Source organism: Aethalodelphis obliquidens, unplaced genomic scaffold, assembly GCF_003676395.1.
Source record: "Aethalodelphis obliquidens isolate GAN/ISIS:26980383/991018 unplaced genomic scaffold, ASM367639v1 scaffold20, whole genome shotgun sequence".
NCBI lineage: Eukaryota > Metazoa > Chordata > Mammalia > Artiodactyla > Delphinidae > Aethalodelphis > Aethalodelphis obliquidens.
Genome location: NW_020837964.1, coordinates 17,935,492 through 17,962,915, shown reverse-complemented (window position 1 = coordinate 17,962,915; position 27,424 = coordinate 17,935,492). Strand labels below are relative to the sequence as shown.

The following is a 27,424-nucleotide window of genomic DNA, read 5'->3' as shown; positions in this document are numbered from 1 at the left end:
CAGGGCTCAAACCCACGTCTCCTGCATTGGCAGGCGGATTCTTAACCACTGAGCCACCAGGGAAGCCCCTTCCTTTCTCTTCTAATTTACAACACTTCCTCTGCCCCCTGTGTTCACTTTCAGCTGATGACTTCATTAGAAGAGAACTTCCACAAGCTCCCACACCCTCATGCACCTACTTTCCAGCATCTATGCCCCTGTGCCCTGCCTTCATTCCTGTAACAATGCCTGTTCTGTCTATGCTCCTTTTTGAAGGCCAACCCCTTACTTAACGCTAGATCCCAGCCCTTCTTTCCCACTCAGGCCGTTGTGTTCATAATCCTTCCCCTAACTTGCTCCTGCATCATCAGTCTGCTCCATCCACTGAATTTTCCCAGAAACCTTCAGTCTTGCTGTAATGTGTCAGTGTTAAAAAAAAATTAAAACCTATCTTGGGGCTGGATAGATAGATAGATGGACGTATATGTGATAAAGCAAGTATAGGAAAATGTTAGCAGGAGAATCCAGGTGGTGGGTCTATGTGTTCAATGTATAAAATTCTTTCAACTTTTTGGTGTGTTTGAAATTTTTCATTAATAAAATGTTGGGAAAAAATTCCTATCTTGACCCTACATCTCCCTCTTGCTTTTATCTCATTTCTCTGCTCCCTTTCCCAGCAGAACTCCTGAAAAGCTTGTCTGAACATGTGTCACCGTGTGTCTCATCTTTTCTTTTTTTTTTCTTTTTCTTTCTTTACGGTACGCGGGCCTCTCACTGCTGTGGCCTCTCCCGTTGCGGAGCACAGGCTCCGGACGCGCAGGCCCAGCGGCCATGGCCCACGGGCCCAGCCGCTTCGCGGCACGTGGGATCCTCCCGGACCGGGGCACGAACCCGTGTCCCCTGCATCGGCAGGCGGACTCTCAACCACTGCGCCACCAGGGAAGCCCTCTCATCTTTTCTTTTACCAACTGCAATCAAGCTTTTGCCTCAGCAGTTCACCAGAATGTCTCTTATAAAGCTCACCAGTGATTTCCACTGTAGGAAATGGAGTGGTCGTTTATCAGTCCTAATCTTGCTCAGCCTATCAGCTGCAGAATTTGACTCCATTAAGTTACTACTTGCTCCTTACAAAACTTTCTTTCCCTAATTCCAGAATGGCACTCTCTCCTCCATTTTCTCTTATCTCCTTAGTTGACTTTGTTGGTCTCTCATCTGTCCAGCCTCTTAAGGTTGAAATGCATCAGGACTTAGCTCTTAAAACGTTTTCTCTATCTACACTCCCTCTGTTGTTTATCTCCTGCAGTTTCATGGATCCGATTACTATAGGATTATTCCCAAATTTATACTATCCCTAGCCTGAACCCATCTCCTCTATTCCAGACTCATTTATCCAACTGCCTACTCGACATCTCTGCCCAGATGTCTAAGAGGTATCTCAGACTTAATGTGCCCACAAACTAATTCCTCGTTATAGTAGTTGTTATAATAATAGTCCCAGTGAATCACACCTCACTTGTGTCCGTGCCTGTTTGCAGTGTGAGCATTAATTTCTTCACACACACTCCCCACCCCTGAACCTGGGCTGGCCTTGTATCTTGGCTTTGATCAGTAGAAAGTGATGGAGTATGAATTCCAGAACCTAAGCCATAAGAGGCTTTGCGGCTTTTACTCTCTCATTCTGGAACACTGAGGCCACCATGGCAAAGAAGTCCAGGCTAGCCTCACTAAAAATGAGAACCCATGTGGAGAGCCAAGTGAGGCACCCCAGCCAGCAGCTGGTCCTGGCTCCAGCCACATAGAGGAGGCCGTCTTGGACCTTCCAGCCCCAAATGGGCTATCAGATAACTCAACCACGTGACTGATCCCAGGCAAGATTAGCAGAAGAACTGCCAGATTGCCAACCCATGTAGTCAAGAGAAATCATAAATTGCTGTTAAACTACTAAGTTTGCGCTTTTTTTTTTTTGCTGCAATAGATAACTGAAACACCGCTCTTGCCACTATACCTTCCCCTTCGCTGCCTTCATCTCTGTAAATGTCACCTCCATTCTTCCAATTGCTCATGCCAAAAAACTTGGAGTTCCTTGACTCCTCCCTTTTTCTCATCTAATCCTTCAGCAAATTATATATCATTTTACCATGTATCCAGACGCCTATACTTACCACCTCCATTGCTACCACACTGCGCCAAGCTGCATCATCGCTTGCCTGGATTACTGCAGGGGCCTCCACCTTGGTCTCTCTGCTTCCATCCTGGCTCCCCTCCACTGTGTTCTCCAGCCAGCAGTGAGCGATCCTTTTAGAGTTTAAGGCAAATCCCATCACTCCTCTGCTCAAAGGACTCCAGGGACTTCACACTTCACTCAGAGTAAAAGTTAAAATCTTTACTGTGGCCTCAAGACCCCACATGATTTGGCCCTCTCCTCTCTCCCCCTTGTTCACCCTGTTTCAGCCACTGTAGCCTCTTTTCTGTCCCTTAAATAAACTAATTGGCTTCTTATCTCAAGCCCTTTGTACTTACTCTCATCTGTGTAAATAGTCTTCCCCAGAGACTCACATAACTCACTTCATGTGTCTGCTCAGATGTCACTTCATTGAAGAAGCCTTCCCTGGTCATCTAGACCCCACTACTCCATCCCCACCCAAACCCCAAGCTCCATCAATTTCTAGCTCTCTTACCCTGTTTTGGACTCCTCCACAGCAGTCAACACCACCTGACATATTACATTTTTCTTTGTTTGTTTTTTATCTGTTTTCTCCCATTAAAATATAAACTCCATGAGGACAGGGACTTCATCTAGTTATTCACTCCAGGGTCTCCAGTGCTTATTACCTATCAAATAGAATGTATTCGATATAGTTTTACTGAATGAATGAAAGCAGAAGTGTATTGTATTAGTTTTCTGTTGCTTCTGTAACAAATTACTACAAACTTGGTGACTTAGAACAAATTTATTATTTTATAGTTCAGGAGATCAGAAGTCCAAAAAAAAACATGTCTCGCCTGGCTAAAAGCAAGGTGTTGGCAGGGCTGCATTCTTGCCAGCGAAGCTGTCAGGGAGAACTCATCTCCTTACTTTGTCCAGCTTCTAGAGGCTGCCCACATTCTTTGTATGATGACTCCCTTCCATCCTCAAAGCCAGCAATGATTGATTGAGTCTTCCTCACAGGGCATCATTCTGATGGCTTCTATCATCACATCTCCTTCCCCATCTCAGGCCCTCCCTCTTTCATGAATAAAGACCCTTGTGATTACATTGGGCTGACCCAGATAATCTAGGATAATCTTACCTTCTTAATATCCTTAATTTCATCACATCTGCAAAGTCCCTTTTGCCTTGAAAAGTAACATAGTCACAGGTTCCAGGGATTAGGATGTAAACATCTTTGGAGGGGTGATTATCTTGCCTACCACAGGTATTTACCAAGAAACTAATGAAGCTTAAATTCAAGCCCACTAACACAAGCCCCTCCTAAGACCCAGGAAAGGGCCCTAGTGATTTGTTCACATGGTCATATGTTTTTTTGAAAATTTACAAAAGTAAGATATTTTAACTGTAATTGGTTAAGTTTTCTGTTTCTTTCCACTCTGACTTCACCTCTGTTGTACTGTTGCTCCTGTTGGGTGGCATTGGCATAGACCTGGGCATCTGGGGGATATAGTCACTAAGAGGAAGTTGAGTTGGGTTTACTGAGATATGTTTATGTGGTTTGTAGTAACTTCTGTGTATAGTTAAGTTAGTGTTAGCCTTCCTGGTACAGTAGTGGTTTCCAGAAATACTACAGCTGCCCAATGTTGTAATGTAAGGTCGCAAGGCCAGAGGCTCTATTGCGATATGAGCAAATCCTATGGCATCTGGCACTGGAGGTATGTGGTGGTAGAGAAAACAAGATTTCAAATGTACAGAAGCAGAAGCTAGCCTGTAGGAAATTCTTCCATTCACCAGACGTATAAAATGGTAAACAGACAATTTTAGTTCTCATCACTGTGTAGCCAAAACAGAAGTGCTTTCCTGTCAAGAATATACTCAGTAACGCAAAATGTAGTAGATCATTTGGAAAGATGTTCACAGTAATTCTTCGTGTCACTGCACAAATGCCTTTTGCAGTGTGACATTGTTGCTCTTTCCCTCAAGATGTGGAGTCTGTCCCCATCTCTTGTCTGGGGCTGGCCTTGTGACTTGCTCTGACCTATAGAATGTGGCAGAAATGATGTGGGAGTTTCAAGCCTAGACCTCAAGAGGCCTTGCAGCTTCTGCTCTCAGCCTTTACTATATAAAGAAGCTCTCCCATTGCTGTATAAAGAAGCCCAGGGCTTCCCTGGTGGCGCAGTGGTTGAGAGCCCTCCAGCTGATGCAGGGGATACGGGTTCGTGCCCCGGTCCGGGAAGATCCCACGTGCCGCGGAGCAGCTAGGCCCGTGAGCCATGGCCGCTGAGCCTGCGCGTCCGGAGCCTGTGCTCCGCAACGGGAGAGGCCACAACAGTGAGAGGCCCGCGTACCGCAAAAAAAAAAAAAAAAAAAAAGAAGCCCAAACCAGCTTTCCTGAGGATAAGAGACCCCATGGAGAGAGGAACCCAACAACCAAGAGCCAACACCAACCACCAGACATAAGAGTGAGGCCATCTCAGTCCATCCAGCCTCAGTCCAGCCACAAGATGACTATCGCTGCATGACTGATCCCTAGCAGAAGAACCATCCACCTGATCCTGGTCTATATTGCTGACCCACAGAAACATAAGTGAATAAAATATTTGTTGTTTTAAGAACTGGATTTTGGGACAGTTTGTTACACAATAATAATTAACTGATACACAGCATATACATACAAATACACCATACATTTCTCTTCTATATGAGGATCTGGTGAAATAAAATTTATCAGAATTTCTGTGTTTAAATCTCTTGCTGTTTGACATAATAGACAGACATTGATGAAAATAACCTAAAATTTATAACATGCATATGAGGACATCAGTGTTCAACTGGTTAATGAGTATAATCAATTCAAAGATTAGTCACTAAGCGTGGGCTGCAGCAGGTCAGTGGCCAGGGCAGCCTCCATGGCTATCTACAGATTTTCTTCAGGACAAATGATGTGAGGGTTGGTACATTAGTGGGGGAAGACAAAAATGGAAATAAATACTATGAAGACAGCAAGCAGTTTTTTGGCTATCACCAGTGGGTTATATATACTACTGAAATGAATGGCAAAAACACATTCTGGGATGTGGATGGAAGCATGGTGCCCCCTGAATGACATCATTGACTTCACTGTATGACTCATGATCCTCCAACAAGAAAATCACCTATTGCTTGTACATTCATTTGGACAAACCATAAATTCAGCATGAGTGGCACTCCACACAATATATACCTTATTCCACCACTAGAAAGAAGATTCAGGAGTGGGTCCCACCTTTGATACCTTACAAGTAAAGACAATGAAAAACAATTTAAACATGTAAAATATGGGGCTTTTTGTGTAATTGCACCGTTACTGCTTACTATTAACTTGATTAAAATTGTTTGATTGAAAAAAAAGAAAAAGATTAGTCACTGCACAAGAAAATGCAAAGTGCCCTGAAATTATTCAGCTTACATATGAAAGAAATCTGGTAGGCGTTTTCCCAAGTTTGACAATCTAAAATTTTACTCATTTTTAAAAATTAATTAATTAATTTTTGACTGTGTTGGGTCTTCGTTGCTGTGTGTGGGCCTTCTCTAGTTGTGGTGAGCAGGGGCTACTCTTCCGTTGCAGTGTGCAGGCTTCTCATTGCAGTGGCTTGTCTTGTTGTGGAGCACAGGCTCTAGGCGTGTGGGCTTCAGTAGTTGTGGCACGTGGGCTCAGTAGTTGTGGCTCATAGGCTCTAGAGCACAGGCTCAGTAGCTGTGGTGCACGGGCTTAGTTGCTCCACGGTATGTGGGATCTTCCCGGACTAGGGCTTGAACCCCTGTCCCCTGCATTGGCAGGCGGATTCTTAGCCACTGCGCCACCAGGGAAGCTCTAAAATTTTACTCCTTTTTTAATTATAAAAATACATTAAAAAATTTTAATATATGTAAAAGAATAAAACTTCACTCATCAAAAATGAGAAGGAAACTCAACAGGGAATATTATAAAATCATTGTCATATGAAGAGATGACTGAAGAGTTTGCAGCCAAAAAATGCATGGAAAAAGGTATCAGAGAAAGGTGTTGACACCATCAATTAATAAAAATAATATTTTCTGAATGTTAGTGATGTTTGTGGTATTTATCACTTTTTTTAAATTTGTGGTTTGTAGTGATTTATTTTCTTATTCTAAATAAATACTAACTTAGGTATCTAATTATTTTACTTGAAGTTTTGTGAGGTTTTTTTTCCTTAAGGGGACCTCCCCAGTTGTACCTTGTTCAGCCCCCTGAAACGTGGATCTGCCTGTGAATGAATGAATGAGCCCAAGTTCTAGTCCACAGAAATTTATGCAGAAAGAACCCCAGGGCCTCTTCCTCAGAAGGAAGCTCCGGATGTGATAGTCTGAGTCACTCCTGTGTACCTGGCATGCCCACAGGAGAGGCAGATGATAAACACAAATGTGAGGCCTTTCGAATGTCAATGTTAACCCAAAGTGCAGCTTGAAAGGAACTTTCAGACACTACCTCCATGTCAGAGATTAGTTGGCCTAAGATTTTGGGGCAGGGAGCAAAGAACCAGAGAGTCCCCAAGACCTATTTGCATCAGGAGAGAGGAGTGGAGGAAAGGGAGCAACTTGGGATGGGCTGAGCCAACCATGCAGCTTGGTTAAATATCTATTGAGCATCTGCTACATGCCAGGCACTGTTCCATAGTCTGGAACAAAATACTCCAAAATCTCTTCCCTCCTTGTGTTGACATGGCAGGGGTGGGGATGGCAGTGTAGGAGGAAGGAAGAACAATAAACATTTTTAAAACTGTATATAGGGGACATGCCTGATGGCGCAGTGGTTAAGACTCTGCGCTCCCAGTGCAGGCGGCCCAGGTTCGATCCCTGGCCATGGAACTAGATCCCGCATGCTGCAACTAAGAGTTTGCATGCCACAACTAAGGAACCTATGTGCCGCAACTAAGGGGCCCACCTGCCACAACTAAGACACAGTGCAATGAAATAAATAAATTTTAAAAATAAAAATAAATAAAAAGATATATTACATTAGAAAGTGGGAAGTGCAAAGGTAAAAAATAAAGCAGGGTGAGGGAGTTGGAAAGTAGTGTGTGATGGGGGTGCAGCTTTCAATAGGGAATCAGGGAAGGCCTCAGTGGAAGTTGAACTAAGAGTTGAAGGACATGAGGGAGGGAGCCCTGTGGCTATCTGAGGGAGAAATGTGATCTGTGACAGGCAGAGGGAGCGGCATGGCCAAAGGTCCTGTGGCAGTATACTTGGCAAGCTTGAGGAACAGTTTCAAGGCCTGGCTGCTAAAAGGAATGAATGAGGTGGAAGTAGGAGAAGAAATCTGAGAGATAATGGGGATCAGAGCTCATGGAGCCTTGTAATCATGTGCAGGGACTGAGGAGGATGGACACCATAGTAGGGTTTTGAGCAGAGGAGCAGTGATGTCATCTGGCTGCCGTGGAGAGAACAAATTGGGGACAAAGGCAGAAACAGGGAGCCAGTGGAGACCATTGCCATAATCCAGGGTGAAAGGGAGTCAGATTCTAGATATATTTTGAAGGTAAAACCAACAGGATTTGCTGGATTGATATGTGAGAGAAAGGAAAGAGGGGAGAAGGATCACCTCAAAGTTTATGGCCTGAGCACCTGCACTGAATTGCCGTTACTAGATGGGGAGGATTGCAGCGGGAGCAGAACGAAGCCTAACTCTGGAATAGCTAGGATGAGCTACAAGGGCCAGAGGGGGTTCTACCTCAAAGGTAACTGGGCCTCTGGTGTGCCAGGTTCTGACTTAATCCGCAGTGCAGTTAACAGCCCCTGAACGCAGAACAGGTGATCCCTGCTTGGGAAACCATTTCCACCTCATTCACATACTTGTAGTTGGTAAGTGAACCCACTGCCAGCACATTTTTCAGCTGTTCCTTGAAATGGGTTGTTCTTGAGCATTTTCACTTGTAAAAGGTTGAATTGGACATGGGCAAAGATTGCCTTAAAATAAGTAATGCCACATAAAAAATGAAGCATGAGAATTGAAAACATATGTCCACCTAAAAACGTCTCTCTATATATCCATAGCAGTATTAGTCACAATAGCCAAAAAGTATCCATCAACTGATGAATGGATAAACAAAATGTGGTGTATCCATACAATGGAGTATTACTTGAAAATAAAAAGAAATGAAGTACTGGCATATGCTATAACATGGATATACCTTGAAAACATTATTCAAAGTGAAATAAACCAGTTACTAAAGACCATATATTATATAATTCCATTTATATGAAATATCCAGGATAGGCAAATCTGTAGAGACCGGCAGATTGATGGTTGCCCGGTAGTGGGGAGTTTGGGAGAAAATGAGGAATAACTACTGATGTGTTCAGAGCTTCTTTTGGGGGGTGATGAAAATGTTCTAAAATTGATTATGGTGATTATTCAAGTCTGAGACTATACAAAAAATATTGAATTGTGTACTTCATTAATTTATTTTTAAACCTTTTCTTTTATTTTATTGGCTGTGCCTCATGGCTTGCGGGATCCTAGTTCCCGGACCAGGGATTGAACCTGGGCCCTGGCAGTGAAAGTGCAGAGTCCCAACCACTGGACCACCAGGGAATTTCCTGAATTGTGCACTTTAAATTGGGGAATTGTATGGTAGATGAATTACATCTCAAAGCTGTTATTTTTTAAAAGCTTTTTTGAAAATGCCCACACTAATTTCCCTAAGGGAGCTGTTACTGCAGACCACCTCATGTGAGCAAATGTCACGGCCTGACATTGAGACTAATCAGACCACACATGACTCCAGCCAATCACACTTGGCAATGCCCGTCACGCGCTGGTCACAGGGAACTGTCAGTACTTAATACTGATCATGGGAGTTTGGGCTGACAAAGCTAATTAATTACCCATAGCATGTACAGCAGTGGTTAAGGGCACAGGCTCTGCAATGGGACAAACTGATTTTGAACCTCCGCTCTGTCTTATGACCATTGGCAAGTTAGCCTGTCTCAGCCTCAGTCTCCTCATCTGTAAATAAGAGATGATAATATCTACCCCATAGGGAGGTTAAGAGGATTAAATGCAATACTTTTGTAGAACAATTAGTACTGTGCCTAGAACTAAGTAAAGGATCAGTAAATGGTAGCTGGAATTATTGTTAATAATGTGTAAAGAGCACTGAGCACAGGGCCTGGCATATAGAAAGCGCTCAAAACACAGAATGATTTTTTTAAATTACCTTTTTTATTTTATTTATTTATTTTGGCTGTGTTGGGCCTTTGTTGCTGTGCGCAGGCTTTCTTTAGTTGAGGCGAGTGGGGGCTACTCTTCGTTGTGGTTCATGGGTTTCTCAGTGCAGTGGCTTCTCTTGTGGAGCACGGGCTCTAGGAGCACAGGCTTCAGTAGTTGCAGCACACGGGCTCAGTAGTTGCGGCGTGTGGGCCCTAGGGTGTGCGGGCTTCAGTAGTTGTGGCACACGGGCTCAGTAGTTGTGGCTCGCAGGCTCTACAGCACAGGCTCAGTAGTTGTGGTGCACGGGCTTAGCTGCTCCGCGGCATGTGGGATCTTCCCAGGTCAGGGCTCGAACCCGTGTCCCCTGCATTGGCAGGTGGGTTCTTTTTTTTGCGGTACATGGGCCTCTCACTGCTGTGGCCTCTCCCGTCGCGGAGCACAGCCTCCGGACGCTCAGGCTCAGTGGCCATGGCTCACAGGCCCAGCCGCTCCGCGGCATGTGGGATCCCCCCAGATCGGGGCACGAACCTGCGTACCCTGCATCGGCAGGCGGACCCTCAACCACTGCGCCACCAGGGAAGCCCGGCAGGTGGGTTCTTAACCACTGCGCCACTAGGGAAGTCCGGCAGGTGGGTTCTTAACCACTGCGCCACTAGGGAAGTCCCAGAATGATTAAAGTCATACTTTTCACAGGAAAAAATGTTTATGAGACAGAATAAACTTTACAGATAAGGATAGAAAATTTGAATTCTGTTGCTTAAGGACAAGAGTAGGTGACTTTGGGAGACTGCTACGTGCCCCCTACCTGGCTCCTCTGTAGCAAATACTCACACAGCCTAAAGCAGTGGCTTTGCCCTTGAGCCTCTTTGCCACCCCCCCACCCCAAGTCACTAATGAGCAAATCCAAGCTTCCGGAAGCTCCTAGGAGAACATTCAGCTAAGAAACTGGAGTTTTTGATGAGGACCCCAGACAGGAAATGCCATTGCCCCTCCAAAGCATATTCTAAGACAGGGAACTTGAAGAGGAACTCAAAGCAGAAAATAACTGCAATTGATTATCCCAGGAATGCAGGGGCATTTCAACAGCAAAAAAAATTGATTTATGTAATATACCACACTGTGTGGTTAAAGAAGAAAAATGTGATCATCTCAATACCAGCATGAAAAAGTAGGTGATAAAACTCATACTTATTTATGATTAAACAGTAGTAAACCAGAACTAAAGGGAAATTCCTGTTCTTGATATATCTCCCCATATGAAACAAAACTTTTTAAAAAATTTATTTATTTATTTTTGGCTGTATTGGGTCTTTGTTTCTGTGCACGGGCTTTCTTTAGTTGTGGCGAGCGGGGGCTACTCTTCGTTGCTGTGCACGGGCTTCTCATTGCGGTGACTTCTCTTATTGCAGAGCATGGGCTCTAGGTGAGCAGGCTCAGTAGTTGTGGCACACGGCTTTGTTGCTCCGCAGCATGTGGGATCTTCCCAGACCAGGGCTCAAACCTGTGTCCCCTGCATTGGCAGGCAGATTCTTAACCTCTGTGCCACCAGGGAAGTCCTGAAACAAAACTTAATAGCGAAACAATAGAACTATTCCCAAACCAGGAACAAGGCAAGGATGCTATCATTCTTACTATTTGATATTATAACGGTAGCAACTGATTTTCAACAAAGGTCCCAAGACCACTCAATGGGGAAAGAATAGTCTTTTCCACAAATTGTACTGGGACAACAGAATATCTAAAAGAATGAAGCTGAACTCTTAGCTCACACCATCTACAGAAACGAAATCAAAATGGATTGAAAACCTAAACGTAAGAGCTAAAACTGTAAAACTCTTAGAAGAAAACATAGGTGTAAATCTTCATGACCTTGGATTAGGCAACAATTTCTTAGATATGACACCAAAAGCATGGGCAACCAAAGAAAAAAATAGATAAATTGGACTTCATCAAAATAAAAACTTTTGTGCTTTAAAGGGCATTGTGAAAACGAAAAGACATCGCACGGAATGGGAGAAAATATTTGAACATCATATATCTGATTAGGGTCTAGAATATATAAAGAATTCTTACAACTCAACAATAAAAAGACAAATACCCATTTTAAAAATGGACAAAGGGGGGCTTCCCCGGTGGTGCAGTGGTTGAGAGTCCGCCTGCCGATGCAGGGGACACGGGTTCGTGCCCCGGTTCGGGAGGACCCCACATGCCGTGGAGCGGCTGGGCCCGTGAGCCATGGCCGCTGAGCCTGCGCATCCGGAGCCTGTGCTCTGCAGCGGGAGAGGCCACAACAGTGAGAGGCCCACATACACCCCCCCCCAAAAAAAAAGGACAAAGGGGCTTCCCTGGTGGCACAGTGATTAAGAATCCACCTGTCAATGCAGGGGACACGGGTTCGAGCCCTGGTCCAGGAAGATCCCACATGCCGTGGAGCAACTAAGCCCATGTGCCCCAACTACTGAGCCTGAGCTCTAGAGCCCATGCTCTGCAACAAGAGAAGCCACAACAGTGAGAGGTCCGCGCACCACAACGAAGAGTAGCCCCTACGCACCACAACTGGAGAAAGCCCGCACACAGCAACGAAGACCTAACACAGCCAAAAAAACCCAAAAAACAAATAAATTTACATAAATAAATAAATAAACCAATGAGCAAGTATTACTAAAAAAAAAAAAAATGGACAAAGGATTCAAACAGACTTTTCTCCGAAGAAGACATGCAAATGGACAACAAGCCCATGAAAATGTGCTCAACATCACTAGACATTAGGGAAATGCAGATCAAAATCACGAGATACTACTTCACGCACACTAGGATGGCTATTTTTTTAAATGGCTAATTTTTTTTAAATGGAAAATAACAAGTGTTGGCAAAGATATGGAGAAATTGGAAACTTCACTCATTGCTGGCAGAAATGTAAAATAGTCCAGCCATTGTGGAAAACGTTTTTGCAGTTCATCAAAAAATTAAACATAGAATTACCATATGACCCAGCAGTTCCATTCTGAGGTACATATCTAAGAGAACTGAAAATGTGTTTGTATAAAAACTCGTGCATGAATGTTCATAGCAGCATTACTCATAGTAGCCCAAAAGCAGAAACAACACAGATGTCCATCAACTGATGAATGGCTAAACAAAATGGTATATTATTCAGCCAAAAAACGGAATGACATCCTGATACATGCTACAATGTGAATGACCTTTGAAAACATTATGCTAAGTTTAAGAAGCCAGACACTACTACTGAAGCCCGCACACCTAGAGTCTGTGCTCCGCAACAAGGGAAGCCACTGCGATGAGAAGCCCATGCACTGCAATGAAGAGTAGCCCCCGCTCACCGCAACTAGAGAAAGCCTGCACACAGCAAGAAATATCCAACTCAGCCAAAAATATAAATAAATAAAAAATTTTTAAATGGTGAATTTTATGGTATGTGAATTATATATCAATTAAACCAACTCTGCGAGTACTTAAAAAACTAAAATTGAAAAATCCAGTTCCAGCAATTCCACTTCTTGGTACACAGCCTAGAGACACACACACTCCCTATGCACCAGGAATACATATAAAGATGGTTACTTCAGTGGATTAAAAATGGCCACAAATTCTCTGCAGTCCCTCCTTTCAAAATGTGGGGTCTCTTTACCCACCCTTTGAATTTGAACTGGTCTCTTGACTCACTTTAACCAATGGAATGCAACACAAGTGACTATTGCCAAGTTTTGAGTGAGGCCTCAGGAGACCTCCTGCACTTACTTTCTTGGAACATTTCCACCATCATATGACAAAGTTCAGCTGGAAAAAGAGGGCCAGACATCACAACTGAGGCTCCAGACATGTGAGTGAGGCCATCGTGGGCCATCCCACCAAGCTGCCAGCTGACTACAGCCACTAAGTGAGTCCAGGTAAGATCAGAAGAACCATCTTGTCAACCCGTGGAATCATGAGAAATAACAAACTGTTCTTGCTTTAAGCCACAACGTTTTAGGAATGCTTGGCTACCCAGCAATGGCTAACTGATACAATACTGAGGCCTTGTTTGCACGATCAGAAAACTAGGAAGCAACCCAAGTGCAGGCTGGATGGTGTAGTGGGTTTAGCCTGAAGTTTGGCCTCTGACTTGGGCCCCAAATCCCACCCTGCCACTTACCAGCTGTGTGTTGATGAGAAATTTATTTGACTTATCCCTATGTCCTCCTAGGTCCTTGTAAGAATTCAAGGGGTTAATACACCTAGAGGACTTGGAATAGTTTCTGGTAGAGAGGAATACTATTAAGTGTTGACTGTTGGTATTGGCTATTGATATGCTCACCAACAAAGTGTGGTTTATATATGTGTTGGAGGGACTTCCCTGATGGTGCAGAGGTTAAGAATCCGCCTGCCAATGCGGGGGACACAGGTTCGAGCCCTGGTCCGGGAATATCCCACATGCCGCGGAGCAACTAAGCCCGTGCGCCGCAACTACTGAACCTGCGCTCTAGAGCCCGCTCGCCTAGAGCCCATGCTCTGCAACAAGAGAAGCCACTGCAATGAGAAGCCTGGGCGCAGCAACGAAGAGTAGCCCCGACTCGCCGCAACTAAAGAAAGTCCGCATGCAGCAACAAAGACCCAACACAGCCAAAAAAATAATTAATTAATTAAAAAAATATATATATATATATATGTTGGAGGCGATAAAGGAGTAAATTTCCTGTATACCAACTTGGACAATTCTCAGAAATATATGATTGTATTGGAAAAAGCAAGTCATAGGACTATAACATTTACATAAAGGTTTTGTTTTTTTTTTTTTTAGCGGTACGCGGACCTCTCACTGTTGTGGCCTTTCCCGTTGCCGGAGCACAGGCTCAGTGGCCATGGCTCACGGGCCCAGCCGCTCCGTGGCATGTGGGATCTTCCCGGACCAGGGCACGAACCCATGTCCCCTGCATCGGCAGGCGGACTCTCAACCACTGTGCCATCAGGGAAGCCCACGTAAAGCTATTTTTAAAATACAGGGAGGAGGACATAAATACACCTCAGAGCATTTGCCTCTTTGAAGGCAAAGATGGGAATGGCTAAGTAGAAATCAAGAAGGAGTTTTGCTTTTTTTAATAAATTTATTTATTTTTGGCTGCGTTGGGTCTTCGCTGCTGTACGTGCGGGCTTTCTGTAGTTGCGGCGAGGGGGGGCTACTCTTCGTTGCGGTGCGCGAGCTTCTCATTGCGGTGGCTTCTCCTGTTGCGGAGCATGGGCTCTAGGCACGCGGGCTTCAGTAGTTGTGGCACCTGGGCTCGGTAGTTGTGGCTTGTGGGCTCTAGAGCGCAGCCTCAGTAGTTGTGGCGCACGGGCTTAGTTGCTCTGTGGCATGTGGCATCTTCCTGGTCCATGGCTTGAACCCGTGTCCCCTGCATTGGCAGGTGAATTCTTAACCACTGCAACACCAGGGCAGTCCAAGAAGGATTTTTGCTTTAATCACAATGTTCTTTTTTATTATTATACAAAAAGACACTAGTTATATAATTTTTAAAAAGTTATGCATAGGAAAAAGACTAGAAGCAAAGAAGTTAAATTGCCAACATTGGTTAATTTGGTTTGGTGAGAATATAAGGGTTTTTTTTCTTCCTTATTCTTTACTGCCTCCCCAGCCCCCACCCGAATTCCTGTATTAATTACAATGGTTCCGAATCCTTCCTTTTCTGCACCATCCGCTTGGGGACCTGATCTTCCCGGACCAGTCCTGACATCTGCCTTGTCACAGGCAGGCTCAGCCCAGTGTGCATAGCACCTGGCACTGCTATCCAGGGCCACCCTGCTCGGGCCCACCCAGGCCCACAGGTGGCTGTATTCTTGCCAAGGCTTCAGATCTCAGGCTTTGATCCTTAACGTGCTTGAAGAACAACTCCTTAGTTTTGCTCATCGGAATTTAAGGGGTTCCCCTTCCTCCAGCTCCCCCAGCAAGGGGCCCTAGCACCCTCCTGCAAGCAGCTGAGGGGAAACCATGGGGAGGGGTGTTTGTACAGGAGGTGTCTGGGAAAGGGGGAAGCACAACAGAGGGACAGCCAGAGGCGATTTCCTTCATGGCAGATGCCGAATGGAGGACTTTATCAGGCTCTTTAAATTTTTAAAGACTTGTTGGTGATGTTTTGTCTTGCTGTCACGATGTTATTGAGGAGGGCAGATAAATCGGCTTTGGTGTTCTCAGCTACTGTGTATAGGGGTGTGAAAGTAAAGGCTGTTGCAGGGCTTACAGAATACAGGTTAGTGGGGTCCAGGTGGAAATTGGGAATCAAGAGAATTGTTTGCATCTCTAACACAATGGTTCCTGGATTCTTCTGTTTGGACACTTTTGTCTTCTCAGGCCTGGGTTTTATATCCAAAGGGAGATCGTGAAGTTGTTCTTTCTGGTTTTGATTGATAGGTTCTGGATTAGACACTCTGGAAAATAGTAAGTTCAGATAAGACTGTTTTTTTCCTTTTTTAATAGATATTTATTGGAGTATAATTGCTTCACAATACCGTGTTAGTTTCTGTTGCATAACAAAGCAAATCATCCATATGCATACATATGTCCCCATATCCCCTCCCTCTTGAGCCTCCCCCGCATCCTCCCTATCCCACCCCTGTAGGTCATCTCAAAGCACCGAGCCAACCTCCCTGTGCTATGCTGCTGCTTCCCACCAGCCAACTATTTTACATTCGGTAGTGTATATATGTCCATGCTACTCTCACTTCGCCCCAGCGCTTCGTTCTCCCATCCCATATCATCAAGTCCATTCTCTATGTCTACCTCTTTATTCCTGTCCTGCACCCTGCAACTAGGTTCATCAGTACCATTTTTTTTTTTTAGATTCCACATATATGCGTTAACATACGGTATTTGTTTTTCCGTTTTGATTTACTTCACTCTGTATGACAGACTCTAGGTCCATCCACCTCACTACAAATAACTAAATTTCGTTTCTTTTTATGGTTGAGTAATATTCCAGTGTATATATATATATACCACATCTTCTTTATCCGTTCATCTGTCAGTGCACATTTAGGTTGGTTCCATGTCCTGGCTATTGTAAATAGTGCTGCAATGAACATTGTGGTGCATGTCTCTTTTTGAATTATGGTTTTCTCAGGGTATATGCCCAGTAGTGGGATTGCTGGGTAATATGGTAGTTCTATTTTTAGTTTTTTAAGGAAACTCCATACTGTTTTCCATAGTGGTTGTATCAGTTTACACTCCCACCAACAGTGTAGGAGGGTTCCTTTTTCACCACACCCCTTCCAGCATTATTGTTTCTAGCTTTTTTGATAATGGCCATTCTGACCAACATGAGGTGATACCTCATTGTAGTTTTGATTTGCATTTCTCTAACAATCAGTGATGTTGAGCATCTTTTCATGTGTCTCTTGGCCATCTGTATGCCTTCCTTGGTGAAATGTCTATTTAGGTCTTCCGCCCATTATTATTATTTTTTTTTTTTTTTTTACGCGGGCCTCTCACTGTTGTGGCCTCTCCCGCTGTGGAGCACAGGCTCTGGACGCACAGGCTCAGCGGCCATGGCTCATGGGCCCAGCCGCTCCGCGCCATGTGGGATCTTCCCGGACCGGAGCACGAACCCGCGTCCCCTGCATCGGCAGGCGGACTCCCAACCACTGCGCCACCAGGGAAGCCCCCGCCCATTTTTTAACTGAATTGTTTGTTTTTTGGATATTGAGCTCCATGGGCTGTTTGTATATTTTGGCGATTAATCCTTTGTCTGTTGTTTCATTTGCAAATATTTTCTCCCATTCTGAGGGTTGTCTTTTTGTCTTGTTTATGGTTTTCTTTGCTGTGCAAAAGCTTTTAAGTTTAATTAAGTCCCATTTGTTTATTTTTGTTTTTATTTATGTTACTCTAGGAGGTGGGTCAAAAAAGATCTTGCTGTGGCTTATGTCAAAGAGTGTTTTTCCTATGTTTTCCTCTGAAAGTTTCATAGTGTCTGGTCTTACATTTAAGTCTTTAATCCATTTGGAGTTTATTTTTGTGTATGGTGTTAGGTAGTGTTCTAATTTCATTCTTTTACGTATAGCTGTCCAGTTTTCCCAGCACCATTTATTGAAGAGGCTGTCTTTTCTCCATTGTATGTTCTTGGCTCCTTTGTCATAAATTAGGTGCCCATATGTGCATGGCTTTATCTCTGGGCATTCTATTCTGTTCCATTGATCTATATTTCTGTCTTTGTGCCAGTACCATACTGTCTTGATTACTGTAGCTTTGTGGTATAGTTTGAAGTCAGGGAGCCTGATTCCTCCAACTCCGTTTTTCTTTCTCAAGATTGCGTTTACTATTCGGGGTCTTTTGTGTTTCTATACGATTTGTAAGATTTTTTGTTCTAATTCTGTGAAGAATGCCATTGCTAGTTTGGTAGGGTTTGCATTGAATCTGTAGATTGCTTTGGGTAGTATAGTCATTTTCACAATATTGATTCTTCCAATCCAAGAACATAGTATATTTCTCCATCTGTTTATGTCACCTTTGATTTCTTTCATCAGTGTTTTATAGTTTTCAGAGTACACGTCTTTAGCCTCCTTAGGCAGGTTTATTCCTAGGTATTTTATTCTTTTTGTTGCAATGATAAATGGGAGTGTTTCCTTAATTTCTCTTTCTGATTTTTCGTTGTTGGTGTATAGGAATGCCAGAGATTTCTGTGCATTAATTTTGTATCCTGCAACCTTACCAAATTCATTGATTAGTTCTAGCAGTTTTCTGGTGGCATCTTTAGGATTTTCTATGTATAGTATCATGTCATCTGCAAATAGTGACAGTTTTGCTTCTTCTTTTCCTATTTCTTTTTCTTCCCTGATGCTGTGGCTAGGACTTCTAAAACTATGTTGAATAAAAGTGGTGAGAGTGGACATCCTTGTCTTGTTCCTGATCCTCGTGGAAATGCTTTCAGTTTTTCACCAATGACAAACCCACCCGCTTGCTGTGGGTTTGTCATATATGGCCTTTATTATGTTGAGGTAGTTTCCCTCTATGCCCATTTTCTGCAGAGTTTTTATCATAAATGGGTGTTGAATTTTGTGAAAAGCTTTTTCTGCATCTATTGAGATGATCATATGGTTTTTATTCCTTAATTTGTTAATGTGGTATATCACATTGATTGATTTGCATATATTGAAGAATCCTTGCATCCATGGGATAAATCCCATTTGATCATGGCGTATGATCCTTTTAATGTGCTGTTGGATTCTGTTTGCTTGTATTTTGTTCAGGATTTTTACATCCATGTTCATCAGTGATATTGGTCTATAATTTTCTTTTTTTGTGATATCTTTTTCTGGATTTGGTATCAGGGTGATGGTGGCTTTGTAGAATGAATTTGGGAGTGTTTCTCCCTCTGCAATTTTTTGGAAGAGTTTGAGCAGGATCGGTGTTAACTCTTTTCTAAATGTTTGGTAGAATTCGCCTGTGAAGCCATCTGGTCCTGGACTTTTGTTTGTTGGAAGATTTTTAATTACGGTTTCAATTTCATTACTTGTGATAGGTCTGTTCATATTTTCTAATTCTTCCTGGTTCAGTCTTGGAAAATTGTACCTTTCCAAGAATTTGTCCATTTCTTCGTGGTTGTCCATTTTATTGGCATATAGTTGCTTGTAGTAGTCTCTTATAATCCTTTGTATTTCTGCAGTGTCAGTTGTGATTTCTCCTTTTTCATTTCTAATTTTATTGATTTGTGTCCTCTCCCTTTTTTCTTTCTTTTTTTTTTTTTGCAGCACGCGGGCCTCTCACTGTTGTGGCCTCTCCTGTTGCGGAGCACAGGCTCCAGATGCACAGGCTCAGCAGCCATGGCTCACGGGCCCAGCTGCTCTGAGGCATATGGGATCTTCCTGGACCAGGGCACGAACCCATGTCCCCTGAATCGGCAGGTGGACTCTCAACCACTGCACCACCAGGGAAGCCCTCCCTTTTTTTCTTGATGAGTCTGGCTAAGTGTTTATCAATTTTGTTTATCTTCTCAAAGAACCAGCTTTTAGTTTTATTGATTTTTGCTATTGTTTTCTTCATTTCTATTTCATTTATTTCTGCTCTGATCTTTATGATTTCTTTCCTTCTACTGACTTTGGGTTTTCTTTGTTCTTCTTTCTGTAGTTGTTTTTTTTTTTGTTTTTTTTTTTTGCGGTACGTGGGCCTATCACTGCTGTGGCCTCTCCTGTTGCGGAGCACAGGCTCCGGACGCGCAGGCCCAGCGGCCATGGCTCACGGGCCCAGCCACTCCGCGGCATGTGGGATCTTCCCGGACCGGGGCACGAACCCGTGTCCCCTGCATCGGCAGGTGGACTCTCAACCACTGCGCCACCAGGGAAGCCCTCTCTAGTTGTTTTAAGTGTAGGGTTAGATTGTTTATTTGAGATTTTTCTTGTTTCCCTTTTTTTTTTGTGGTACGCGGGCCTCTCACTGTTGTGGCCTCTCCCGTTGTGGAGCACAGGCTCCGGACGCGCAGGCTCAGCGGCCATGGCTCACGAGCCTAGCTGCTCTGCGGCATGTGGGATCTTCCCAGACTGGGGCATGAACCCGTGTCCCCTGCATTGGCAGGCGGACTCTCAACCACTGTGCCACCAGGGAAGCCCTCCCTTTTTTTTTTTAACTTACTTTATTTTATTTTTTTTGGCTGTGTTGGGTCTTCATTGCTGCATGCAGACTTTCTCTAGTTGCAGCTGGCAGGGGCTACTCTTCGTTGCAGTGTGCTGTCTTCTCATTGTGGTGGCTTCTCTTGTTGCAGAGCATGGGCTTTTAGGTGCATGGACTTCAGTAGTTGTGGCTCGTGGGCTCTAGAGCACAGGTTCAGTAGTTGTGGCACATGGGCTTAGTGGCTCCGCAGCATGTGGGTTCTTCCTGGACCAGGGATTGTACCTGTGTCCGCTGCATTGGCAGGAGGACTCTTAACCACTGCACCACCAGGGAAGCCCCTTTCTTGTTTCTTGAGGTGAGACTGAATTGCTATAACTCTTAGAACTGCTTTTGCTGCATTCCATAGGTTTTGGGTCATCATGTTTCCATTGTCATTTGTTTCTGTGTATTTTTAAAATTTCTTCTTTGACTTCTTCAGTGATCTCTTGGTTATTTAGTAGGGCACTGTTTAGCCTCCATGTATTTGTGTTTCTTACAGTTTTTTTCCTGTAATTGATTTACAATCTCATAGTGTTTTGGTCAGAAAAGATGCTTGATACAATTTCAATCTTCTTAAATTTTCTGAGGCTTGATTTGTGACCTCAAATGTGATAGATCCTGGAGAATGTTCTGTGTGCACTTGAGAAGAAAGTGTATTCTGCCACTTTTGGGTGGAATGTTCTATAAATATCAAATAGATGTATCTGGTCTATTGTGTCATTTAAAGCTTGTGTTTCCTTATTTATTTTCTATTTGGATGATCTGTCCATTGGTGTAAATGGGGTGTTAAAGTCCCTTACTATTATTGTGTTACTGTCAATTTCTTGGCTGTTAGCATTTGCCTTATGTATTGAGGTGCTCCTATGTTGGGTGTATAAACATTTATAATTGTTACATCTTCTTCTTGGATTGATCCTTTGATCATTATGTAGTGTCCCTCCTTATCTCTTGTAACAGTCTTTATTTTAAAGTCTATTTTATCTGATACAAGTATTGCTACTCCAGCTTTCTTTTGATTTCCATTTGCATGGAATATCTTTTTCCATCCCTTCACTTTCAGTCTGTATGTGTCCCTAGGTCTGAAGTGGGTCTCTTGGAGACAGCATATATATGGGTCTTGTTTTTGTATCCATTCAGCCAGTCTGTGTCTTTTGGTTGGGACATTTAATCCCTTTACGTTCAAGGTTATTATTGATATGTATGTTCCTATTACCATTTTCTTAATTTTGGGGGGTTTGTTTTTGTGGGTCTTTTTCTTCTCTTGTGTTTCCCACTTAGAGAAGTTTCTTTAGTATTTGTTGTAAAGCTAGTTTGGTGGTGCTGAATTCTCTTAGCTTTTGTTTGTCTGAAAAGCTTTTGGGTTCTCCATCAAATCTGAATGAGATCCTTGCTGGATAGAGTAATCTTGGTTGTAGGTTTTTCTCTTTCGTCACTTTAAGAATATCCTGCCACTCCCTTCTGGCCTGCAGAGTTTCCACTGAAAAATCAGCTGATAACCTTATGAGGATGCCTTTGTATGTTATTTTTTGTTTTTCCCTTGCTGCTTTTAATATTTTTTCTTTGCATTTAATTTTTGTTAGTTTGATTAATATGTGTCTTGGTGTGTTTTTCCGAGGGTTTATCCTGTATGGGACTCTCTGTGCTTCCTGGACTTTGGTGACTATTTCCTTTCCCATGTTAGGGAAGTTTTCAACTATAATCTCTTCAAATATTTTCTCAGACCCTTTCTTTTTCTCTTCTTCTTCTTGAACCCCTATAATTTGAATGTTGGTGTGTTTAGTGTTGTCCCAGAGGTCTCTGAGATTGTCTTTAATTCTTTTCATTCTTTTTTCTTTATTCTGCTCCTTGGTAGTTATTTTCACCATTTTGTCTTCCAGCTCACTTATCTGTTCTTCTGCCTCTGTTATTCATTCCTTCTAGTGTATTTTTCATTTCAGTTATTGTGTTGTTCATCTCTGTTTGTTTGTACTTCAGTTCTTCTAGATCTTTGTTAAATATTTCTTGTATTTTCTCAATCCGTGCTTCCATTCTATTTAAATGGAATAAATCCAGTCTATTTCCAAGATTCTGGATCATCTTTACTATCGTTACTCTGAATTCTTTTTCAGGTAGATTGCCTATTTCCTCTTCATTTATTTGGTCTTGTAGATTTTTACCTTGCTCCTTCATCTGTGACATATTTTTTTTGCTGTCTCTTTATTTATTTATTTATTTTAATGAGTGGGATTGTGTTCCTGTTCTACTGGTTGTTTAGCCTGAGGTTTCCAACACTGGAGTTTGTAGGCTATTGGGTAGAACTGGGTCTTGGTGCTGAGATGAGGAACTCTGTGAGACCTCACACCGATGAATATTCCCTGGGGTCTGAGGTTCTCTGTTAGTCCAGTGGTTCGGACTTGGAGCTCCCACCGCAGGAGCTTCCACCCGACCCCGTGCTGGCAAATCAAGATCCTGAAAGCCACGTGGGGTGGCAAAAAAAAAAAAAAAAAAAAAGAGAGAGAGAGAACAATAACAAAGTAAAAAATAAAATTAGACTAGGAAACTAACAGATATGTTAGAAAGACTGTAAAAATAACAGTATAGATGAATCAACAACCAGAAGGTACATCAGTACCACAATAGTAAAAAAGAGGAGGAGGGAAAAGGAAAGAAAAAAAAAAAAGGAGGGGGGGTGGGAAAGGCCTTGGCTGTGGAGAGCAGAGCCTAAGCAAGGGTGAGGTTTGGGTGGTGGACGGGGCCAATGCTCGGGACCCACAGGGCAGGAAAACCCTGGGGGCTGTGGGGGGGTGGGGCTTAGGCTCAAGGAACAGAAGGGGCCCAGGCGTGTCCCCCACCCCTGGTCTCAGAGGGCGGGGGACCTCACCTGGGAGCCCAGCAGTCTCCCCATGTCCGAGTGGGTGGGGCATTCACCCTACACTCCTCTCCCCACTGCCTCTCCTGATCTCCCCAGCCTCAGGGGCACCAATCTTGTCTGGCCTCAACTTCTCCTTCCCCCTTACTCCCCCTACATCCTACCGGTTCACTGTGGGGTTCCTCCCGTCTCCTTGGGGGTTAGAGTTCCCCACCAGCAGCCGGCAGACACCCTACTTGTGGGGATACGCTAACTCCACGTCTTCCCACACAGCCATCTTGACTCCTGCCCCTCAAGACTGGTTTTTAACTCACAAATAAGACATACTCTTTACAGAAAACTAATAGAAAAAATATATAGAGATAAGCCAAAAAAAAAAGAAAGAGACCACCTACCATGTCCTAGCACCATACTAGGCATTTGGTATATGTATCAAGAGGAGCTAACTATAAATTCCATGAGGACACAGCCTTTATCTGTTATGTTTAAAGCCTGGCACTGGCCTTGCTGGAAAATTCTGTATCTTGAGCTGGGGGGTGATTACACTGGTATATACATATGTAAAACTTCATCAAGATCTACACTTAAGATTTGTGCACTCAACTAAGTACAAGTTATATCTTAAATAAAAAAAAAAGAAATGTTCTAAGACATGTTCCCCAGAGTTTATGTCTGGTAGTAGGTGTTTTTAAATCACATAGAGAAACAATTATTTTCCTTTCAATTCTCTTTTAGTCCTTCGAGGATAAAGTCTCCCTTTGATGTTGATATGTCTTTGATATCCAACACTTCATGATTTCCCTTTTTAAACAGAGCTGGTCCCAGGCTTAGCCCCCAGCAGGCAGTAATAACCAGCTAGAATTTAATGATGTTGTATCTTATTTTCATTGTACTGATTTTTAAATCAGTTACCTTCTAGTCGTGGCAAGTGGTATTGGTTTACCATTTGATGTACTGTAGTAATATTGCTTTTTAAAGTAAATTTTTAAAGTAAATTTGTTTAAAAGTGAGTTGATTTTATGAAAAATTTTAAGTATAGAATACTCATGGTATAAGGACCGGGCAAAAACAAAGATGATTCTTCAGTGACTGAAGTTTGGAGAAAATGGCTCTAGTAAATTCCATTTGCTATATATATATATATATATATATATATATATACATACACACACTACACATATGTAACAGCACAAATATGCTCTATTATAAATACGTATTATATGTATACATATAAGAAGAACTTATATGTATAAGTTATATTGAGTATGTGTTTTATATGATATACATTACTTCAATAAATGTATATTAAAATAAATAAATAAATAAAAACAAATATCAACCCTCACTTGACTCCACACACACCTGCAGCTACACCCCATTTCCTTATTCCTGTTGAAAGAAATCCTGAAAAGAATTGTCAATACTATACACACTTCCTCACCTCTTACTCTTCTGTCTAATCCAGTCTGGTTTCTAGGTTGATTCTCCAGCGAAACTGTTCTCCCAATGACCTCAAACAGCCAAATTCAATGGACATATCTCTGACCACATCCTTCATGGCCTGCCAGCAGCATTTGATCCAGCTGACCACTTCTTCTTTTCTGAAACCCTTTCTTCTGTTGATTTCAATCTTCTGGTTTTCCTTTGACAGGTCTTAGTCCCTACTGCTCCACCCAGACTTCAAATGTCAGAGTGCCTCGGGGCTAATCCTGTACCTTTAAGGATCATGTTTGGAGATACCCACATTAGTATCTCCAACCCAACCTAATCTCTTAGCACCAGATATAAATAGCCCATGGCCAACTAGACATCTGCACCCAGCAAGCTCACAGCTCCTCCAGCTTCACAGTCCAGGTGGAACTCTTGATTCCTCCTGCACCTGATTCTACCTCCCTAAATGGCACCACTGTCTATCCAAGCCCCAAACCTAAGAGAAGGCCTTGATTCCTCCTTTCTTCAATCTCAAAATCAGTCTCTCAGTAAGTCTTGTCAATTTCACCCCAAAGCTCTATCGAGAATCTGACCACTTTTCTGTATCTCCTCTGCAATAGTCCTAGCCAGGTCCATTGTGTCTCATCTGGACATAGCACCAGCCTCCTCTCTTTTCCCTTACTTTCATTCCTCCTGCCCCCAATTCATTTTCATACAGCAGCCAGAAGGAATGTTATAAAATATAAATCAGGCCATATTCCTCCTCTGCTTAAAATTCTTCAATAGCTTCCTTTTTATCCTGGAATAAAAGACCACTTTCTGTGGCTATAGAATCCTATATGATATGTATCTCTCACCTGTTTCTTTACTCTCACCTCATCTCCCTTTCTCTGAAGACTCCCTCTGCTTCAGCCACACTGACTTCTCCTCTGTCCCTGGTTTCTAGAAGTTGCCTACCTCAGGACCTTTGCACATGCTGTTGCCTCTGCCTGGAATACTTTCTCCTAGCTTTTCCATGACTGGCTCCTTCTCAACCTTGGTCTTAACTTCACTGTTGCCTCCTCAGAGCGCCTGCCCTAACCAGTCTATCAAGATAAAGTGGGTTTCCGGGGCTTCCCTGGTGGTGCTGTGGTTAAGAATCCGCCTGCTAGTTTTCAGAGAACTAGAATAAAAAATTTCACAATTTGTATGGAAACACAAAAGACCCCGAATAGCCAAAACAATCTTGAGAAAGAAAAACGGAGCTGGAGGAATCAGGCTCCCTGACTTCAGACTATACTACCAAGCTACAGTAATCAAGACAGTATGGTACTGGCACAAAAACAGAAATATAGATCAATGGAACAGGATAGAATGCCCAGAGATAAACCCATGCACATTTGGTCACTTTATCTTTGATAAAGGAGGCAAGAATATACAATGGAGAAAACCTCTTCAATAAGTGGTGCTGGGAAAACTGTACAGCTACATGTAAAAGAATGAAATTAGAACACTCCCTAACACCATACACAAAAATAAAGTCAAAATGGATTAAAGACCTAAATGTAAGGCCAGACACTATAAAACTCTTAAGAGGAAAACGTAGGCAGAACCCTCTATGACATAAATCACAGCAAGATCCTTTTTGACCCACCTCCTAGAGAAATGGAAATAAAAACAAAAATAAACGAATGGGACCTAATGAAACTTAGAAGCTTTTGCACAGCAAAGAGACCATAAACAAGACGAAAAGACAACCCTCAGAATGGGAGAAAATATTTGCAAATGAAGCAACTGACAAAGGATTAATCTCCAAAATTTATAAGCAGCTTAAGCAACTCAATATCAAAAAAACAAACAACCCAATCCAAAAATGAGCAGAAGACCTAAATAGACATTTCTCCAAAGAAGATATACAGATTGCCAACAAGCACATGAAAGGATGCTTAACATCACTAATTATTAGAGAAATGAAAATCAAAACTACAATGAGGTATCACCTCACATCAGTCAGAATGGCCATCATCAAAAAATCTACAAACAATAAATGCTGGAGAGGGTGTAGAGAAAAGGGAACCCTCTTGCACTGTTGGTGGGAATGTAAATTGATACAGCTACTATGGAGAACAATATGGAGGTTCCTTAAACGAAAAATAGAACTACCATATGACCCAGCAATCCCACTACTGGGCATATACCCTGAGAAAACCATAATTCAAAAAGAGTCATGTACCAAAATGTTCATTGCAGCTCTATTTACAATACCCAGGACATGGAAGCAACCTAAGTGTCCATTGACAGATGAATGGATAAAGAAGATGTGGCACATATATACACTGGAATATTACTCAGCCATAAAAAGAAATGAAATTTAGTTATTTGTAGTGAGGTGGATGGACCTAGAGTCTGTCCTACAGAGTGAAGTAAGTCAGAAAGAGAAAAACAAATACCGTATGCTAACACGTATATATGGAATCTTAAAAAAAAAACACAAGGTTCTGAAGAACCTAGGGGCAGGACAGGAATAAAGACACAGACATAGAGAATGGACTTGATGACACGGGGAGGAGGAAGGGTAATCTGGAACGAAGTGAGAGAGTGGCATGGACATATATACACTACCAAATGTAAAATAGATAGCTAGTGGGAAGCAGCCTCATAGCACAGGGAGATCAGCTCCGTGCTTTGTGACCACCTACAGGGATGGGATAGGGAGGGTGGGAGGGAGATGCAAGAGGGAGGAGATATGGGGATATATGTATATGTATAGCTGATTCACTTTGTTATAAGGCAGAAACTAACACACCATTGTAAAGCAATTATACTCCAATAAAGATGTTAAAAAAAAAAAAAAAAAGAATCTGCCTGCCAATGCAGGGAACACGGGTTAGAGCCCTTGTCCAGGAAGATCCCACATGCCGTGGAGCAACTAAGCCCGAGTGCCACAACTACGGAGCCTGCGCTCCAGAGCCCACATGCCACAACTACTGAAGGCCGCGCACCTAGAGCCCGTGCTCCACAAGAGAAGCCACCGCAATGAGAAGCCCGCGCACCGCAACGAAGAGTAGCCCCCGCTCACCACAACTAGAGAAAGCCCGTGCGCAATAATGAAGACCCAACGCAGCCAAAAATAAATTAATTTTTTAAAAAAAATGGGCTTCCCCGGTAACTATCTTATTGCTTTATTTTTTT

The 27,424-nt window shown here is 42.9% G+C and overlaps 1 protein-coding gene and 1 pseudogene across 4 annotated transcripts in view; both read left to right on the top strand.

Annotated features, from left to right (window-relative positions):
• Positions 1-27,424, top strand: part of CDH3 (cadherin 3) — a 107,806-nt gene that overhangs the window by 25,967 nt on the left and 54,415 nt on the right. The window lies entirely within an intron of this gene.
• Positions 4,989-5,716, top strand: LOC113627158 (NADH dehydrogenase [ubiquinone] 1 alpha subcomplex subunit 12 pseudogene; annotated as a pseudogene).